The following is a 22,460-nucleotide window of genomic DNA, read 5'->3' as shown; positions in this document are numbered from 1 at the left end:
CATTTTTAAGATTTTTAGATTTTTTCTGATCGCCAAATTTTAGGTAATTTTCATACAGTTGTTGAGCTTTACTCATTTTTAATTCCTGACTTAACTACTGTGTTCAATATATCCTTAATTTGCCAGCCGTGACATTTCGTTTATGACCCTCAGTGCCTAAAACAGTCCTGGAGACATACTTCAGTGCCAGCTGATACGGTGATAGAAACAAGTATATGACATTGCTCCTGTTCTCAACTAACTCCAGAGATAAGGCATACACATTCTTAGGGAAAGCTTAAAAATAAAAGAACATTTTAAAGGAATAGCAAGAAGAACTTATAGGATAGCATTCATTTCCATCTCATTCATTTGTTCATTCTTTTCTTCTTTTTTCTTTTCTTTTATTTTTAGTGTATGTATTTTCTATGTAGGGAGTTTGGGAAAAGGGCATATAGAATCAAATGTGGGTGGCAATAAATGATACAAAATAAACGAAAGAAAATACACACTCCAAGTCCTGATACGATTTACATTTTCAGCATCAGCCGAATAGAGTGAAAAGTGCTCCAACATAACCATCAGAGCACTCGGTTTCAGTTCTGATGCTGCTGTCAAGTGGCTTGGGACCAGCTACTTAATTAATCTGACCTTCCGTTGATTTATCTGTAAAGTAATATTGCTGAATAGCAGGTAGTGATGATGCCTGTAGCAGCTCCTTGCTCTAGTGTTTTCTTTAGTCTGTTCCTCTTTCTCTTTGAAGTTATTTCCCTCTTCCAGAGACCTCTTTCCAAAGGATTGGGAGTATTAATCTTGAGAAAATGAAAATTGACACAAATATAAATGGGTGAGGTCTATGGTTATTTGTTCAATGATTTCATTCTGTCTGTATATACTGAGTCTGCACCTATGGTGTGTAAAATATTGCCATAATGCAAAGATCAAAAAGGTTGAAACTTTGCCTAAGACAGGTTCTAGAACATAACCAATGGGAGAAGCAAGCGCTGTGCTATGGAATCTTTAAAGTGAGGAAGGTGGAATGAAGCAGGACTTCATGGCCAAATTGACCTCTGACCTGGGTTTTTTAATCAATCATCATTACATCTGCATGGAACATTTATTACATGCATCACATCATGTGGTAGTCCCTGTAGGAAACAGACAAGAAGATAAAAACCCAGACTTCATTTGCACCAAGTGGATTTTCCAGAAAAGTGAAATTTATTTTTGAAATAAAATTGCTTCTGATTTTCTTAGTATCTGATATTCAGATAAATACACTAATAACTTCATGGAATTTTTAATAATTCATATTTTATTGGGAAAGTATAAAGTAATTTCTATTTTCTTTATTTAATAAAATTTATTTCTTCCTTGGATTATTATTCAATAATACAGACTATAATTTCATATCAGAAGAAACATCACTTCATTCAGTGGAGTGTAGTTACTATTCTCTGTCCTTTCCAAAATCATGTTCTGCTTGAAACTTTTGGTTTATGGGCTTTTCCCCTCATGAGGGTACTAACTTGAATGTGTTCTATGAAATGTCACGTTGTACAAAAACAGTTTTTTCCAGCTTTTGTAAGGAAGATTATATAGTCCATGGGTTCCACCTGGTGAGTTTTTCCTCACTGTACATCTTTGCACATGGTGAGCATCACAGACTGTGAACAGCTCTGCCTTTAATGGATGTTACTACATTTCCTCAGTGACTGATTTTTATTAGTTTCAAAAGATAACAGCATATGCATGCACACATGCTAATGTTTCTGAAGGGCATTGTGAGGAAAGATTAGAATGCTTTTGCCTTCTTCCTGATCAAACAGTGTGTCTTAGAGAGCATGGATGCATTTAGTTGTATGTCACCAAAAAGAATAAAATCTGTTGAAATTGTTACTTATCACTCAGCCTCATTCATCTTAGTGCCAAAGTTTGCCTGTTTGGTCAGTAAAGGTTGAGATCATGAGGTTAAATAACACATAAAATTCAGGATATTCAGAATGCAGTGCTAATCCAGAAATTATTTCACAAAAAGGCAAGAAGCCCATGATTTAAGCACAGGTGTTTAATGGCCAACCAAGGAATTAGGTTCACCTCATAACACTGAAAAACTCTACATTGGGAATTGAAAATTAACACAGAGTGTAGGTCTTCATTATAATGAATACCAATGAGAGAAAAGAATGAATCTGAGATTTTAACAAAATTAACTCAGCTACATCTGGCAAGCTGTGTATCATACAAGACTTTAGAGCACACATTAGCAGCAATGTAATAGAGCAAAAGGAAATCACCGGGCCTGGCAAGGTTGGAAAATTGTAACTCCATGACATTCATCATGCATAGTAAAACAATTTTTCATAAAAAAATTCCCTTCTTTCCAAGCAAGATGCATCACAGTTTCAACTTAGACATTGAGATATGAGGGATGTTTCAAATCCTTAATTCTAGCTTCTATAATGGCTTATTTATGCAGTTATGTCAAACAATATAAGTGTAATGTATGAAAACGTTAGTATCAGTCACATCTATGTGAAGCATTAGGAAGTCTGTCTGCAAAAGTATCAGGGATTTTCTTTGGAGCCTGGAAATTTTATCTTAAATGGATGATGTGTACTGCACATCAGGAAGAACTTCTAACATCATCTTCTTGTATAAGCGTGTGTGGTACTTCTTCAGTGTGCTGGATACTGTCAATAATAGACTCAGTCAGTAGTAACATGAATAAAATTCTTAAACCGTGGACCCTTTCCTTGGACTGTTCATGGTCTGATAACATCTTCAACATCCTCCAGCTAGACGGGACATGATCCATGTAGGGAAGAAAAATGGTACCCAAGTAGTTCTTGCATGGCCAGTTTAAGATGGCCTTACAGACAGAAAGCCTGGAATTCACAACCTGAGAGGTCACTGAAGAAGTGCTTACTAATGATGATGGAAATTTGCAGTTCTTATCATTTCATTTTTCATTGGTTTTATCATTTGACACTTTCAATATCTTGGTGAGAAAGGGTCAGGATCTTCAGTTGTGACAGAAATCCCAGTACAATTTGCTTAGATAAGAAACCAGAATTATTGGTTTACATACTTGAAAGGTTAGGTCTGGGTGCAACACTGAATCTCTTCATATCCTTGGTCTGCTTTCCAGGGCATTATTCTCAGGCCCAGATTCCACATGGTGACTTCTCATCCAAACAGTGGAAAAGAGCATCTCTTCCCAGCAGCTCTGTCAAGTCCTGGAATTCCCTCATTAAACAGGTCCATGTGCACATCCTGCTCTTCACTCTGCTTTCCTGTCCTTTCTCCTCCTCTCCTCTCCTCTCCTCTCCTCTCCTCTCCTCTCCTCTCCTCTCCTCTCCTCTCCTCTCCTCTCCTCTCCTCTCCTCTCTTCTCTCCTCTCCCTCTATAGTTGTCCTTTGGTGATTGTTTCTACACCTATAGCTTAAACCACCACTTGCATGCTCATGACTCCCACATCTAGCTTTGGAGCTCATGTAGTGTTCCTGAACCACAGACATATGTGTCAAAATGCCTACTAGAAATCTTTACCGAATATCCCAGAGATACCTAGATATTGAGAAGGCTTTGTTGTATAGACTGTTATCTGTTTCACTCCAAGAGTAGATGTGGAACTGTGCAAAGTGGGTTTTAAGGGGGAGGATTGTGTGTGTGCAAACTATAGAGACTGAGACACTTGGGGTGATTATCTTGCTTCTATACTACACTAATCATCAGTTTCCTCATTTGTAAAATGAACACAGTAGTACTCATGAACTATGTTGCAAGGATTAATAAAGGTTATATACCCAAAGGTTTTATTTGAATGTTGGACATACAGTGGGACTAAGTCATGTTGAGTCTGATTGATAGTGATTATTGGAGTGTTCTCCCAGGAAGGATTATTAAGCAATGTCCAAGCTCATCAGGAAGGGGATTTGTGATTGGTCATTGATAGCTAACCTGGGCATGGGAAGACAAAGAGGAAGTCCTCAGGCTTCGTACTTGCTTCTGTAATACGAACTCAAGGAATAGAAGCCAATATTCATATCTTCAGTTATGATGGTTATTATTCCCTTCTTATTGTGTAACACTGCTGTCTACTGAGGCTTTTAGTCATAATATTTTCTTTTATTTCCTAATTCTTTGTATTCAGCTTGTGATGAAATGCTGTCATTTTTGCCATGTTCTGTGTCAAGACCCCTCCTCTTTTTTCTATTCATATAGCCAATATCTTAAGTCCTTCCCTGTTTATTTCTCATCTGGTTCAATGCAATTATTGGCTGTTCTGCCTCCAACTTTGTCTCTCATTTTAGACACTCCTGTCTAAATTGCAAAAATTGTAAAAATCTCAACTCCTTGTCATGACACATAAGATCTTTTCTTATTTAAACTTTGTCCTTTCAATTGCACTATGGCTAACTTCACTACAAAGACCGTTCTTTATTCACATTGATTTCTCTGCAACCCACAGTCACCCCAAATCTCTCCCCAGGTGGCTCTCTCTTCCTCAACGTTCCCTGTTCTCTCCATTGTCTAGTTAATGGTTATTCACCATTTCTCTGAACCCAGAAACATCTCTCTAAAGCAGATTTCGCTGTCTCATTGGGTATCTTTCCTATGAGATGACAGAAGCTCTATCATAATAACAACTCATTTATTCATTCACTTATTCCAGTCGCATGCATAAATTCACTCATTTGTTCAAAAAATTTTTTAATATTAAGAACTTTTCTAGGCATTAGAAATATACCTGTAAATAAGATAGACAATGTCTCTTTCTTATGAAGTTTACATTATACAGATGGTGGTGGGAGGAATTGCATACTTTAAATGATCACTTTTTAGAAAAGCCATTTTTTTCCCATGGAGGAGTGGGTAAATTCCAGGAGATGTGGAAACCAATAATCTGGGGCTCAGGAGAGAAATGTTCTATTTACATTTTTATCTCATGCCTTTTAAATTCCTATTTTGTATATATTTTATAACACATTTCCCATATTGTTAAAAAATTCTGTAAATAACTTAATATTTATGTAATACATTACTACTTCCTAGTGTATATTCTTCATGTCAGTTGACTTTGAGCAAAGGTGGGATAGGCAACATTAAATGGGTTTCTGTTGTGGCGGAATCTTTCATAACTTATGACTTTCCAAGAGATAATATAATACTCTATTTGCCTCAACTGTGGAATGCCACATTTTGAAGGGTATCTCAGGATATTAGGGGTTGAAATGTGCTCTTCTGAATTGCAGTTGTATCCACAGTTCATTTAACTGTTGCTGTGTGGGATTGAATTGGCTTTTCTCATTAAGTGTTTTATTCTGCACTCTGGGAACTGCAATTCCTAGAATCTTTTTTTAGGAACTATGTTTCCCAGAATCCTTGATTTGCAGGGATGTAGATTATATTCTATCTTCATTTTGTTGTTTTGTACAGGGCATTCTCTGTACTAATTTGTTGTGACTGTAAGAAAATTAGCAAAACCACGTACATTTGTACTTACTTGCTATTCCATACTTCTCTGCTCCACATTTTTTCTCCTCAAAAATCCATTCCTTCCCAAAACAAAATAAATCTTTTGGAGAAATGAAAGAAAGAGGAAAAAAACATGTCATTATTCTTTTTTCTTTTTTCTATTTTAAGTAGGCTCCATGCCCAGTGTGGAGCCCAATATGGGGCTTGAACTCATGACCCAGAGATTTAGACCTGAGCTGAGATCAAGAGTTAGAGCCTCAACTAACTGAGCCACCCAGGCACCCCCATAAACCATTGTTCTTGAATGGCAACTATAACCAGATAGAATTCTGTGTCATAAAATGTCAAGATATAAATAAAAAAATAAACTAGATTATAAGCACCAACATTTGTGGGTCTCTACATATTATCATGGTGATCTCCAAAATTAGAGATCTAAATTTGCATTCCCTGTGGAAGTAAATTTTAAAATTTTTCTTATTTTAATTCATCCTGAGTAGTTTGGGTTCTTAAAAATATTTGCGGTTTTGATACGTCAGGAAATGAAATATTTTAAAATATTCTTGCTGCATTGCTTTACTATTCTTTATATTGAAGGCTTTTCAAATGTTGATTAGTGTATTGGTAAAGAATGTCTTTGGTCAAAATAACAGAAAACTCAGTAATTGTGGGTTTAAACAAATGTGAATATTATTTTTCTCACATAACATTTTCACATAACAAAATGATTCAACCGCATGGAATAACCTTAGAAACCCAAGATATTTTTATGTTTCACTCTGCCATTCTAAGCTTGCTGGCTTTTGCTCTCATTCTTGTTGCTTCATGATCACAAGGTGGCAGCTGTGCTACCAACTCGGTTTTTATTGTTCCTGGTAGAAAGATCCCAGAAATGTAGGAAAAAGAAGAAAAGAGACAAGTATTTTCCTTGTGAAAATTGTGTCCCGTGGCCACCTGCAAGATGGCTGAAAATAGTGTCCTAGGATTTGAAAGTAAAAGATGGATGAGTTGGAAAAGAGTATAGATTAGCCATATTTGCTTAAGTGCATTTTCTCCTTTGTAAATTATTTATGAGTTTTAGCTGTTTGTCTATTGGAGTTTAAATGTTTTTCTTGGGGCACCTGGGTGGCTCAGCCATCTGCCTTCGGCTCAGGTCATGATCCCAGGGTCCTGGGATAGAGCCCCGCATCGGGCTCCCTGCCCGGTGGGAAGCCTGCTTCTTCCTCTTACACTCCCCTTGCTTGTGTTCCCTCTCTCTCTGTCTCTCTCTGTCAAATAAATAAAATCTTTAAAAAAATGTTTTTCTTTCTTTTATGTTGTCTATAAATATTAATTATTTTAGCCATTTGTCATGTTTGCTGTAAATATTTTTCTCTCAATTATATTTATGTAATTATTTTAAAGAACCACATTTTTTTAATATTTATGTACTATGTCAGTCTTTTCCTTTATGACTTTATTCTACTGGTTTTATACAGACTGTAAAAGACTTAACCACATCATTTTACAGTGGTAAAATTTACATACAGTAAAATGACAAACTTCTGTGTTTTTTTTCTTTTTTTGCTTAACATAGTGTTTATGCTACATTTGTTACATTGTTGAATGTATTAAAAGTTAATTATTTTTTATTGACAAATAGTCTTCCACTATAAAAATACATCATACTTTTTTTAATATAACCTTCTGCTGATGAGCATTTGAGTTGCTTCCAGTTTTTTATTATTGTGAATAACATTGATATAAACAATCTTGTACAAATTTGTGTGTGTGTGTGTGTATTTTATTTTCTATTGGATAAATAACTGATAGTGAAATTGTTGGGTCAGAGTGTATACATAATGTAATAAGAAACTTCCAAGTCATTTTCCAATGTGGTTAAACCATTTCATGTATATCTTATCAACAATGTGTGAGAATTCTAGTTATTCTTTATCTTCACATACATCTGTTGTCATTTTTTTTCCTCATTTAGCCATTCCAGTGTAGGAAAATGGCTTTCCAATGTTTTTTTAATTTCCATTTCCATAATGCAGAATAGCATTAAATACGTTTTCATGTATTATTCACCATTTATCTTTTTTTTAAATCAAGTGTATGTTTAAATATCCTGCACACTTTTTTTTAGGTTGTTTATTTTTATTATTAATTGTAGTAATCCTTAAAATATTCTGAACTCAAGTCGTTTGTCAGATATATGTTTTTTGAATATTTTCTCTTGGTCTCTGGTTTGCCTTTTCATTTTCCTAATTGTGACTTTTGAAGAGTAGTTTTTAATTTTTGTAAAGTTTAATTATTATTTTTTCCTTAAGGAACGTATATTTTTTCTGTCTTTATCTTTGTCTTCCACAAGGTGACTAAGAATTTCTCCTTTATTTTCTTCTACAAGATTTTTTAGCTTTACCTTTGACACTTAGATCTATGATCCATCTTGAATTAATTTTGTGGAAGATATGAAGCAGAGGTTGTTTCATTATCATTCATGTGTTTATCCAGGTGGCTCACTACCATTTGTTGAAAGCTTTTTTCCCTCCATTGAATTCTCATGGTGTCTTTGCCAAAAGTCAATTTCTGGTGTATGTGTGCGTCTGTTCTGAGAAAATGGAATATAGTTTGCCATAATTCTTCCATTAAGTACAACTAACAACCCTAGGCATTTTATAAAAAAAAAAAACCAAACAGATATAAGAAGACTCTGAAGGAGGAGGGTAGATGGTAGACTGACCAGGAACCTCAAATCCAGGCAACCATATTGTGGTGAGTTCCCTAGGGGTTTTATTCTTGCATCATATATCCAATACTTGGAGCTGAAGAAGACTACTACCCAGATAGGTATATGGACACTACAATGGAAGCCCTAACAAAAGCCCACTGTCCAGCTAGGGGACTAGGAAAAGGCTAGCTTATCAAGATGGAAAAATTTTAAACAATAACAGCTCTAATACAGGAAAACACCACAGAAAAATCTCTGGCCCTTACCCCCACCCATTCCAACAAAGGTCTTGATTCCGACTTCATCAGAGGGTGCAGTGTGGCATTCTAATCTACCTTCTCCATCTCTGCTGGGATGTTGTCATAAAGGACTAGTAAGGGGCCAGAATTTTCACTCCCTACTGGTGGAAAGTAGTTATCCTCTTCCCCCTTCCTTTGTTATGTCAATGGAGACCACTTGGAGAGCCCCACCTAGTAGTAATAAGGTACCCCTTTCCCTTAATTACTGGGTAGGTTGTCTGAAGAATCCAACCAGAGAGTCAAGACTTACATCAGTTCTCAGCATTAATGAGGCTGGCTCCCTGTGTTGTCAGGGAAGCCATATGGGGAGCCATGAATCCCACTCCTGGCCAGCAGGAATAAGGATGCTTTTTGGATGTCAAGAGATGCCAGTCTGGGAACCTGGACTTCTTACCTCACCTGGAAGTAATGAGGAGGCAAACTTCTTTGCCAGCTTGCATGGTAACAGAGGAAGGTATCTAAGATGAAGGATTTAAATAGAATTCAGAGTCTCATAACATAATACCCGTAATGTCATGATTTTAATAGAAAATCACTCATTATACCAAAAATCATATCTCAAACAGAATGAGAAATGATATCCAATAGATGCCAACACTGATGGTAGATATGTTAGAGCTAGCTGACAAGGAGTTTAAGTAGATATCATAAAAATGCTTCAATGCACAAGCTTGAAACAAATGAACAAATAGAAATTCTCAACAAGGAGATGAAAAAGAAACAAATAGAATTTTTATAGCTTACAAATGCAATAAGATAAATTTAAGAAACCTCAATTTGTGGGCTAAAGAACAGAATTGAAGAAACGGAGGAAAGAATTAGAGAGCTGGAAAATAGGAACAATAGAAATTACATAATCCGAAACACAGGCATTTGTGGAATTATTACAAAAGATTTAATACTCATGTTACTAGAATCCTGGAAGGAAATGTGAATAGGGTTGAAAAAGTTTTCTAAGTATTCTAAGAAATAATAGCTGATGATTTTGCAAATGTGAAAAAGACATAGACCTACATGTTCAAGAAGCTGAGTAAATATTAAACAATAAACATAAAAACACATTATGAACAAACTTCTGAAAACTAATGAAAGAGAAAAAATCTTGGAACCAGAAAGAGAAAACTGACACCTTACCTATTGGGGTAAATAATTGGAGTTGGACATCTCATCAGAAAATATAGAAGCCATAAAGAAGTGGCATGGCATATCTCAATTGCTGAAAAAAAGGAGCTATCAATGCACAGGTCTACACTCAATGAGAATATCCTTCAGAAATGAAGGGGGAAAAATCAAGATATTCTTGGGTGATGGAAAACTTAAAGAATTTGATGCCAGTGGACCTACTCTAAAAGAATGACTAAAGGAGTTTCTCTAAAAAGAAAGGAAACAATAAAAGAGAATCTTAGAACATCAGAAAGGAAGAATAAACATGGTAAGCAAACATATGGATAAATATATCAGATTTTCTCCTTACTCTTGAGTTTTCTTAATTATGTTAAATGGCTGAAGCACAAATTATAACACTGATGTGATTTTAAGAGTAACTAGATAAAATATTTAAAGCAATTTTATTATAATTGGAGGGGATAAGATTTCAGTACTTTACTCAAAGTGGTATAATAATGGCACCTGATAAGTTATGTGTGTGTATGTGTATATTTATATATTTATATATATGCATATATATATAAAATGGAACATAATATAATATATATATATAAAATGGATGCATATATATATATAAAAAATGGAACACCAAAGCAACCACTAAAAAAGTTATACCAAGAGATGCACTTACAAACACTATAGATAACAGAAAATAATATTTGAAAATGTTTAAGTAACCTATAGGAAGGCAGGAGAAAGAAAATAAGAGGATAAAAAGCAGAGCATCAGAAGGCTAAAAATAAAACAGCAGATGCCAGCTCTAACATATCAATTATTAGATTAGGTGTAAATAGTGTAAGTACGTCATTTAAAAGACACATATGGGCATGTTGAATTAAAAACCCTGATCCAGGTATATGCTGTTTCAAAGAAAATCACTTCAAGTATAACATATAGGAAAGCTAAAAGTAATAGGATAGAGAAAGATATATCGTGCAAACATTAACCAAGGAAAGCAGGATTGACTATATAATCAGATAAAGTATGCTTCAGACCAAAAAGTAAAATTGCTAGAGATGGGGGGATATTACACAATGATAAAAGGACCAATCTGTCAAGAAAACATAGCAATCCCAATGTTTATACACTGAATAATAGAGCCACATGATATATGAAGCAAAAAAGATAGAACTGAAAAAGTGAATAGACAAATCCACAATTATAGTTGGAGACTTAGGTATCCCTCTCTTAAAATGATAGAGCTAGACAAAAATTCAGCAAATATATAGAAAAATTTAACAGAAACATCAACCAACAGGACCTAATTATCCATCAACAACAAAATACACTTTTTTTCAAGTGCCCATGGAAGATATACAAGATAGACAATATCTTAGGACATTGAATAAACCTTAACAAATGTGAAGGAATTGAAATCATAGTAGGTTTTCTCCATCCACAATAGACTCAAACTAGAATTCAATAACAGAAAGATAATAGGGAAGTCTCCAAATACTTGGAAACTAAAAAACATACTTAAAACATAATATACATGCATAAATAATCCTTGGTTCAAGGAGAGAAACTTAAGGACTTTAAGAAGAAAGTCTTAAGGAAAATAAAAGTACATTGGACTGAATGAAAATGAAAATACAACACATTAAAAATACAGCATATCAAAATTTGAGAGGCACAGCCTAAAGTTGTGCTGAGAAGGAAATCTATGGTACTAAAGGTATATATTAGAAAGGAAAATTGTCTCAACTTAGTAATCTATACTTCATACCTAAACATCCTAGAAAAGAAAGAGCAAAATAAACTGAAAGCTAGCAGAGGGAAGGAAATAATATATATAAGAGCAGAAATTAATAAAAATTTTATTAAAAAAGAAAAATAATAGAAAATGTCAATAAAAGGAAGAGTTCATCCTCTGACAAAATCAATAAAATTGATGAAGCTCTGTCAAGGTTGTCAAAGAAAAAGAAAAAAAAACCCACCAATATCAGGAATAAAACAGGAGTTATTGTTGCAGACCCTATAAATATCAAAAACAATTCTAAGGCAATAAATACTATGAACAACTTTACAAACATAAGCTTGACAAGACAGATGAAATCAATCAACTTCTTGAGAAATACTATCACAACTCATCCAGTATCAAATAGAAAATGTGGATATCTCTATAAATATAAGGGAAATTGAATTGGAAATTAAAAAAAAAACCAAACTGTAAAAGGATTTTTTAAGGCCCAGATGGTTTCACTGGACAATTCTATCAAATATTTAAAGGAGAATTAACACCAATTCTACATAATCTATTCCAGAAAACAGAAGAATAAGGGACACTACCCAACTAATTTTATGTAGGTAGTATTATTTTGATACCAAGCCAGGTAAAAAAAAAAAAAAGTACAAAAAATTAAAAAAAAAAACTACTGACCAACACCCCTCATGCATATAAATGTGAAAATGCTTAAGAAAATATTAGCGAGTAGAATTCACCAATATATGAAGGAATTATATACCAAGACCAAATGGAGTTATTCTAGGGTTATAAGACTGGATCAGTTTGAAAATCAAATGATGTAATCTATTACATGAACAGGCTGGTAAAGAAAATCACATGGTCATATCATTGATTCAGGAAAAGCAATTGATAAAATTAAATGCTCATTCATGACTAAAAACTCTCAAAAAAAAAAAAAGAACTAGAGGGAGTTTTCCTCAACTTAATAAAAAACATCTATGTAGGACCTCTAGCTAACATTATACTTATTGATGAAAGATTGAATGCTTCCTCCCTAAGCTCTAGAACAAGACTAGTACTTCCACTATCACCAATTTTATTTACTATGTGGTAGAAGTTCCAGCCAGTTCAATAAGACAAGAAAAGGAAATATAAGGCATAAGTATCAAAAAGGAAGAAATAAAACTGTCCTTGTTTGTAGACATTATGTACACATAATCCCACACAGAGAATCCCAAGGAATTAAAAATGAATTAGTAAAGGCAAAGGATACAAAATAAACATGCAAATTAATTGTATTTCTATACACTAGCAATGAACATGAGTACAGCATAATTAAAAATACAATACCACATACAATTGCTCAAAGAAAATGAAATAGGTATATATCTAACAAAATATGTAAAGGACATAGGTGCTGAAAAACTATAAATGCTTATAGAAGAAATCAAAGACCTAAATGAGAGAAAACTGTGTTCAAGGATTGACTGGAAGACTCAGCATAGTTAAGATGTCATGTCTTCCCAAATTGGTATACAGATTCAATGCATTGCTTACCAAAATACCAACAATTTGTTTTGGTAGATACAGGCAAGATTATTCTAAAATTAATATGGAAAGTCAAAGGGACTAGAATAATAAAACAATTTTGGAAAAGAATTAAGCAGAAGAAATCAACACGCCTAACTTTAACACTCACATTGTTATAGTAATCAAGACTGTGTGATATTGGTGAGGGATAGGTCAAGAGAGGACTCAGAAATTGACCCACAAGAAATACCCATTAATATTTGGGAAATGTGTATCACCAATACAATGAAGGAAAGAGAGCTTTTTAAACAGTTGGTGCTAGGGTGATTGGACACCTGTAGACCAAAAAGTGAACCTTCACTTAAGTCTCACACCTTATACAAGTATTAACTCAAATGGATCATGAACTTAAATGTACAATGTTAAGTTATAAAACTTTTCCAGAAAATCTTCAATATTTAGGGGTAAGCAGAGTTCTTAAACTTGACACTAAAAGCACAGCTTATGAAAGGAAAAATTGATAAGTGGGGCTTCATCACAATCAAATATATTTTGCTTTGCAAAAGATACTAGTAAAGGGATAAAAAGACAAGGTGCATAATAGGAGAAAGTGTTTGCAAATCACATATCTGACAAAGCACTAGCATCTATATGTAATATATCAAGAACTGTCAATAATCAACAGTAAAACACCAAACAATCTAAATAGAAAATAGGTGAATGACATGAAGAGACATCTGTTGAAAGATGACATGCAGATCACAAGCCCATGAAAAGATTTCAACATCATCAGCCATTAGAGAAATGCAAATAAAAACTATGAATGTCATCACATTCCTGTCAAAATTGGGTATATAAATTAGGATGCATAATCAACATGTCAGTTATGCTCTTTATTTCTTTTGCTATTTTTCTTCATTTTTAGATTGAATAATTTCTGTTGATCTTTCTTTGTGTTCACTAAGCCTTTATTGTGTAGTCTACAATCATATTTTTGACCCATCCATTGCATTTTTCATTTCACACATTGTAGCTCTAGATTTTCTTTTTATTTATTTATTTATTTATTTATTTGACAGAGAGAAACAGCCAGCGAGAGAGGGAACACAAGCAGGGGGAGTGGGAGAGGAAGAAGCAGGCTCCTAGTGGAGAAGCCTGATGTGGGGCTCGATCCCAGAACGCTGGGATCATGCCCTGAGCCGAAGGCAGACGCTTAATGACTGCCAGGCGCCCCTGTAGCTCTAGAATTTTCATTTAGTTCTTTTTAAAATTTCTTTCTTGGGACTATTTATTCACTTTTTATGTTTTTGAACATAATAGTTGTTTTAATATCTTTGTTGCTAATTCTAACATCTGGGTAATCTCGAATGTGGGTAATCTTGCTATTTCCATTTCTATTGACTGTTTTTGTTTTCCTTGATTAGGGATCACATTTTCCTGCTTCTTTGCAGATCTAATCATTTTGGACAATTACCTCATATGTTTTGCCAAGTTTTAAGCTATTTATGGTAGGAGAGCATGTCTAAGGCTAATTATGCTGTCATAGCCAGGAGTGGAAGTTGGCATAGAGAGCTTCACATACATCTTCTTTTTTATTTTTTTGCTGGCTTGATTTTTATATGTTTAAACTTTTAAGTCATGTGAAAATTTTTTGGTGTCTGTGATGAAGTAAATATGTAAACATCTTTTTCCTTAATTTATCAAAGTGAAAGAATCAATATTTTTACTGATATTGTTATTTAACTTTTTATATATTATAATATGTTTTGAGGATATATAATATGTTGCATTATCTTCATTTTGGTCTGGTATCTACTGGTTTTAATTACTGTAGCTTTACAAGAGATTTAATGTCTGTTAAGCAAAGTGTACCATTACTTAAATTTTAAAATTTATATTTAAATTAGTTATATTTATAACCTATTTATCCTCCCAAATGAACTTTAGAATTATCTTTTACATTAAAGAAAAATCCCACCCAGATATTTAGAGAATATTGTTCAGTCTTAATACAGGAAAAATTGTTTTTAGGTCATTTCATGGACAGAATCAATTTGAGGGAAAAGAAAAAAACTGTTGGCTTACTTCCAGATAGTTTTCCTCTGGCCTACAAAGAGAGTCTCTTTAACCATTATTTCTGTAGACTGTTAGAGATATGTCTACTGTTTTCTTTGAGGAGATAGCAATGACAGGGAAAGAAAGAACAAATAAAGGTGATGTAACTAACCAATCTGTTTTCAAAATGTCTGAACATGGAGGTATTAAGTTTTATATCATGTCATTTTTTACTTGGTTTCTAAAGACTTTCTTATAATTAGAATAGAATGAACTTCCTGTGATTACAATCCAGCACAATTTACAAGGCAGTGATGAAGCAATTCCTCAAATATATATTGTCGCAGAGTTTGAGTTTATTAAAGGTGGTAATATGTATATATTTAAAATAACTCTTTGAAGCAAACCCTCACAAAGTACTCATAGTAATGGAAACTGTGATTGATGCCATGGAACTGTTCTTTCACTGAGAACATAAATTTTTCCAATTTACTTAAAATTTTTATACTTTTAAGTGGAAAAATCAACTTGGATGATATGATCTCCAATTGAATGTGTATCATTGAAGACCAACATGAGTTTATAGTGTTGAAATCCTAATAAAACCTTCAGCTTGAATTCAAATCTTTTTCAGAGTCAGGATTGATAGGATATTTATTCCCCTGTGTGTGTTTTGAAGATTTAGTGTACTTTCTACAAAACTGCTAAATATACATGTCCTTTAGTTCAATTCAATTCAGAGAAAACACGCTTTCCTTTTCTGTATGTTTGTGTACGTGCTATAGCTCATACTGACCATATTGAGACTTGAAAATATTCATCATCCTTTCTACTTATCAGGAGGAAATGCAAAGCTGTGCTGCCTCTAGCACTGGGTTAAATCTCAGTCTAGAAAATGCTTTAAATGTCAAGACCTTAGAGAAGTTGCACTGATGAAATGAGAGGAAACTTGGCTTTCTGAATTATTTGCCTTTTTTATACTTGATGTCTATATATTTTGTGTGTTTTTCTTTCTTTATTCAATATTTTTTGGGTGTTGGTGGTCATAATGTAATAGAAAGCATCTGGTTGGCATGTGAGCTGCACTGCCAAAGTCTAACACTATAGGATATATGATTTGCTATTGTCTTTTCTTTGAAGCAAGCATTCTTCATTTCTTACTGGAAGAGAAGGGAAATTCTATACTTTATTAAAGTTAGGCAGATGGGGAGTGGATTTGGGGGATTTAAATGAAGAAAAGAACTATACAGGGGTAAGAAAAAAATACATATGTCACTTATGAGAAACCAGATTAAATTAAATACTGTTACACAATAGGCACAGGAGGGATAAGAGTGAGAAGAATGAAGTGACTCATAGTAAAAATAAAACAACATTAATAGTGATAATACTATTAATTTATTGAGCACTTATATGCTAGACATTGTGCTAGGCACTAAATATGTTTTCTCATATGTAATTCTCAGGTAAATGCTTTGATCCAGATACTATTGTTATTGCCATTTTTGAGTCTCAGAATGTGACTTGCTCAAAGATAAAGTAACTTTATTTATGTATTCATGCATTTATTTTATTTTATTTATTTATTTTTTAAAGATTTTATTTACTTGACAGAGAGAGACAGCCAGCGAGAGAGGAAAAACAAGCAGGGAGAGCGAGACAGGAAAAAGCAGGCTCCCAGCGGAGGAGCCTGATGTGGGGCTCCATCCCAGAACGCTGGGATCACGCCCTGAGCCGAAGGCAGACGCTTAACGACTGGGCCACCCAGGCGCCCCCATGCATTTATTTTAAAGATTTATTTCTTTAATTTACAGAGAGAGAGCGAACACACATGCACGTGTGAGTGGGGGAAAGGGGACAGGGAGATAGAGAGAATCTCAAGCAGACTCGCTGATGAGTGCAGAACCTGACATGGGGCTCAAACTTAGGACCCTGAGATCATGACCTGACCCAGAATCAAGAGTCAGATGCTTAACTGACTGAGCCACCTAGGTGTCCCCTGAAGTTACTTTAACATTAACAGAAATCTGTAGACTATCAGAAGAGGAATAGATCTGATAGACTGGTGAAATAATAAAAACAATAATGACAATATCATTAATCATAATTGCTAATATTAAATATGTGCCTACTATATGCCTTTTACTTACTCTATGGGTATTATCTCATTTATGGTTATAATGACTCTATGAAATAAGTACTATTATTCTCATTTTAGAGATAAGAAAATTAAGATACTGAAAGATTGTATAACTATAGAGAATGTCCTCTAAATTATCACTATTTCTTTTTCAAATTCTGAACCAGTTGGGAAGGAAGCCAAGATGTCAGCTAGTGGAAAATCAAAATACCACGTTTATAGCTGACATATTAGAATGTGGCTTCTTTCTGTGGGCAATTGAACTTGCTAAGAAGAAACCTCAGGCATAGTCCTGCTGGCCCAGGTATGCCTCTCCAAATGGAGGTCGTGTTTTGTAAGAGTTAGGGCATGACAGAGCAGAGAAGAAGATGGGCTCTCTGTGGGTGAATTCATGCCTGAGAGCAAATAAGGGAGGCATTTGGCTTTGAATTCTCATTTTTCCCAACTAAATTCACCAACCAGATATGCCATCCATCCCCAGGGTTAAATGAGGCAATGGAGAGAGGCCTGGAGGACAAAGCTAATGAAATCCCTCCAGGTGAAAGGAAACAGCAAGAGTGCAGACAATGTTTTCCCCAACAAGCTGCTAAGTGGTGAAGCAGCTCTACTCATTGGTATACACTGGCAGTGTTTCTAGTATGTCAGTAAGATAATGAATATAAAGCACTTAGTACAATATCTGGAACTTGGAAGCACACAATAAATGGTAGCTATTAATATTATTATCAATAGAGAGTGGATGCACAGTTTTAGAGTCAGGTTTTTCTGCCTCCTGAGCTCATACACTTACTTAACCCTGTACTGCTTAACCCTGTACCCAGAGCATGCTCATGAGAAGGGATTGTGTTTTCATTGTATTGGCTGCTGATCTTTCCGCAAAGTAGCTTTGTCTTTACTCAACTGCATAGGGCAGGATAGATGATGGGCAGAGATTTATAGAATGCATTGATATCCTTCAGCAGCTTCCTGGGGAGCCTTCGGCCTTCACTCATTAGGAAGGAGTCTGTCTTGCAGTGGCCTAACAGTGGTTTTGGAAACTCAGGCTTTGTTCTTTCCAAATCAGGCTTAACTAGGTCTCAAGTAAAACAAAAGTAATGGTTTTTTAGCAAACTACTGCTTTCTCCCTGAACACCTTGTAACTTCAAAGGCTCACTTCTGTGGAAACTAAACAGCTTGAGCAGAATGCTGCCAATTTACAGAAAGTTTGAAGATTCTTACAGATTCTTTGATGACAGCAACTGCTTTTTCATTAGTCTGGAAGGCTATTTTATAGATAACCCACAGTTTGAGGAAAAAAATAAAAGCAAAGATACTTCAACAAATGTTCATTTTTTCTTGTAAATTTCTGGGTGAAGGAGTGAGATATTAAACATTTTTAGGCAAGTGTGTGCCATATATATATATATATATATATATATATATATATATGGGAGGGGGAAGAGCATGACAGAGAGGGAGGCTGGCATGGACCTCTCTACTACTCTGTCACTTACTGAGAGCTTATTATGTGCTAGGTACTGTTCTGTTTGTCTCCATTATCTCATTTAAGACTGTCTATCTTGTTCACTTCCATATCTCTAATGTCTGGCTCAATGCCTTACACACAGCAGGCATTCGTAAGTATTTGTTGATTGTTGATTTGTTGATTGTTGAATCCATGAAATACTAAGAATGAAACAATTAGTTAATATGAAGGAATGGAATGTGATGAACATGTTTCTAATACTCATAGATTTCAATTCGTGCTCCTAGTTAATTCAATAAACAGTTATTGACCTATTATGTGACAGAAGGTGTACAAAACCATAAGAATACAGCTAAACAGTTGACAAACCCTTGATTTAGTGAACTCAACATTGCCCAGTATATGCCATTTTAACCAGTGAATCTTGAAGCCCAGTATATGCCCAGTATATGCCCAGTATATGCCATTTTAACCAGTGAATCTTGAAGCTTATTAAGTCTTAAAATTTATTTGAGTCTTTGTCAATTAAACAGATTTGGAGGGGTGGCACCTGTGTGTTTGAAGTGCTGATAAATGCTGGTTTTTAATGGCTCTGAACTGATGATGTGGTGATGACAACGTTCCAAACAACATCACTTTATTCTAAGAGTTAATAAAAGCAACATCCTTATGTCTAATTTTGCATTTAATCAAGTAAGTCAAGCAATCGGAATTTGGCTTTAACTTTTGTAGAACACGATCTTAAAAGAAGAAGATGATGATCAGAACTATTCTTCATTATCCTGTAGGAGTCTCCTCAGTGCCAGGCATTTTGTTGGCCACCTGGCATATTATCCCTAATCCTTAAAATATCCTGCAAGATAGGAATTTTAATTTCAGTTTTGTAGGAAAAACAGTCTCAGAATAGAGCTCTGACTTGGTCATGCCGCACAGGTAGTGGTGCACAGAGAACTCAAACCAGGTCTGACTTCAAAAGCTTTGCCTTTCATCAGGCAATGCTGCCCTTCTTTATGATCTATAATCACGTTATCAGAGAATGTCTTACATAATTGAAACTCCTTTTTATTTCATTCATTTACCAGAAGTCCCAAGATTATTTATTAAAATCCTAACCTTATTTACTTGAAATGTGATCGCTAGGGCAGAGAATCAGCAAAAATTTAGAATATATCAAAGAAGTATCAATTTTCCCTAATTCTAAATAGCTGAAAGTGTGGAAATTAAATTAATATTTAAAAATGTATGGTGCACAATAAAACGTGTATTTCAAGCAAAGAATAAGTAAGTGCCTTGATCTCTCTGTTTTTTTGATTCAGCTTATTCAACTCACATATTTTTAAATAATTTATCTCCAACTTCTAAAAATATGGCCTTTATTCTTTGATCTTAATCCTGTTTTTCATTCATAGGAAAGTGATATTTTTATGGGCCAGTGAAGCTTATATACCATTGAGTGACATTTAGATACTGTAGTTATTTCCATGTGAGGAGAATTAATCTCTTCAAGGAGGGCACTCAGTCCTTCTCCCCACTGTTGGTTCCATCACTGACTATCTCCTGTTACATTTGCTGCCTGAAAGAGCACAGCCTTCAGTAGTGTTTTAGATCTTAAATATATATCAGTTTTTATTAAGGTCCAATGTAACACTGTTTATTGAACCACCTTTGTGTCCTATTTTGTGACAGATAATTAACAATTTTTTTAAAATGTCTTGATTGCCCATTTTGTTGGTAGTTAATCTTATTTGCTTCCTAGGATTATGAAAGGATTGCATGTGATAGCGAATGAAGAAGTGACCTAAAATTTTTGCCGGTGTAAACAAAAGAAAAATATACTAGAATATATTTATAAAATCGGAATTGTACCTTTTCCATTGAATTCAAGTTTTTTTAGAGAATCAATTCAGGTTGATTCTCTTTAAATATTGATTTTTTTATGGTTTAGTTTTATTTTCAGTCTTGTCTCAGGGAATCTTTTTTTTTTTTTTTTTTTTTTTAGTAGAGCTCACTGATTTCTTTCTTCAGGCAGGTCGTTTAAAGGGCAATTTTTCTTCCTTTACCTGCAATTTTCCTTTCTTCCCTCTTGCCCTTCTTGAAGCCTTATTGCTAGGTTCTTCTGCATTAGTACATCCATTACTGATGGCTAAACAGACCTGAATTTAAACATTGGGAATGTTGTCAGCTTTTTTGGTCTCTTCCAGTCTGGCCTTTGGCAAACGTCCACGACAGACAGTAAATTGCTCAATGAAAAATGTTATTTTAGTCACTGGTTGGTAATTGGGAATGGATTTGACCCCATGGACTTGTTTTCAGTTTTGCATTAGGGGGCCACTGTTCCAATTGGAGTTAAATTGGCATTGAGCTTAGGGGTCCTCCAACATTAGGCCTCCTGGGACTGCTTTGTTTGCCTAATTATCTTTTGGTATCAGTTTCTTAACTGCGATCACTAAGCTTTTCTGGAAAATTTAATATAACTGAGGTGGTAAGATTAAAAAAAAAGAAGGAGAGAAAGAGAAAAGAGATTCAGTTTGGGTGGTGAGAACCCCCAAAGAAGCTCAAGTGCAGCATGAACCACATTTTCTTGTTAGTATTCAGCTTGCAGAGAAATGACAGCAGTAGGATGTTTGAAGCAGAGTGAAAAGAGATGATGGAAAGAGTACTAATCATTAAAGCAGGAGACAAAAACAGTGGGATAGGCGAGTGTCCTCTGTGTCAGGAGGAGGTGAGGCTAATATATCTGTTCCTGACAGATACATCAGGTTGCACCAATTATAGGCTTTTACCAGGAGAATTTTGGAGCAAGAGGAAGGTTCTAATATGAATTCCTTCTGGTGACAATTATCAGTTTGAAGAAACTGTATTATACCTTTGCGGGAAGAGGACACCCATCTCAGGTCACTGAACGCTCAGTCTTTTAGTTGTGCTTGAGCCGTCCTGTGTAGCGAAATGCACGCCCGATTGAAGCGGCTATAGCGGAGGCAGGTATTTTTAGGGAAGGAAGGTGGAGATGTGCACAAGCTCTTAAGACTTTAATTCAGCATCTATATTGGGGAGGGGAAATAGCGAGCCCGAAGAAACAAATACGAACAACACATCCTATTTCCTCTTTACATCTGTGTCCTTTAAAACGTATTTGCTTTATCTTCCATTATTCTGGAAGGAGAATTTTCACATTGAGAAAGCCTCTTGCCTGCGAAAAAAGATGTCAGCCCCTTTTCTCAGTTTTAGTGATTAAGTATGTGGAATTCTTTGATGTATAAAATTTTAATTTCTTTGTTGTGATTATTTTATGGCTTTGAAGTTACTCTGAAGCATTTTATATCTTATTTCCTAATAGTTTAGTAGGGTGTCTATACCTTACAAGAAGACCAATGAAGTGAAAGGTGTTATTTGAATGGGAAAAGAGAGAGGATGGAAAATAGGAAAAAAGCCAAAGCTGGTTATCATTGAAGGTACCAAAAATAGCCAGAATGAAAAAGAGAAAAAAATAAGAAAATACATACCAGGAATGCTTAAAAATGATGTTGGATGAAAGTAGCCAAATGTGTGTGTGTGTGTGTGCGCGCGCGTGTGTGTGTGTGTGTGTGTGAGAGAGAGAGAGAGAGAGATGGAGGGAAGATTAGGAGGATATTGTTGGTTTGAACACACTTGGTTCCAAGGAGCCCAGGATTCCATTGTTCCTGCATTGAGACTTTCTTCTTCACTTTTTCCTTTGGTTTAGTGGGGTTTCTTCTTCCCCTCCTTCTCCTTCTTCGTTTCTTATAAGTCCTTCAGTTTTTGTTAGTGGTTTTCTGCACATGTACAGCAAAAAGGATATATTTTTAAAATTTTAAAACAGTGAGTTTAAGGTGGAGCAGGGAGCATTTGCTTCAGGTCTTGTGGATAAAGCCTAAGCTATGTTTCCCACGGGGTTTCAGACATGGTGTTCTGGCACAGAAACCACT

Source organism: Ailuropoda melanoleuca, chromosome 10 (assembly GCF_002007445.2).
Source record: "Ailuropoda melanoleuca isolate Jingjing chromosome 10, ASM200744v2, whole genome shotgun sequence".
NCBI lineage: Eukaryota > Metazoa > Chordata > Mammalia > Carnivora > Ursidae > Ailuropoda > Ailuropoda melanoleuca.
This window is presented reverse-complemented; position numbering follows the sequence as displayed.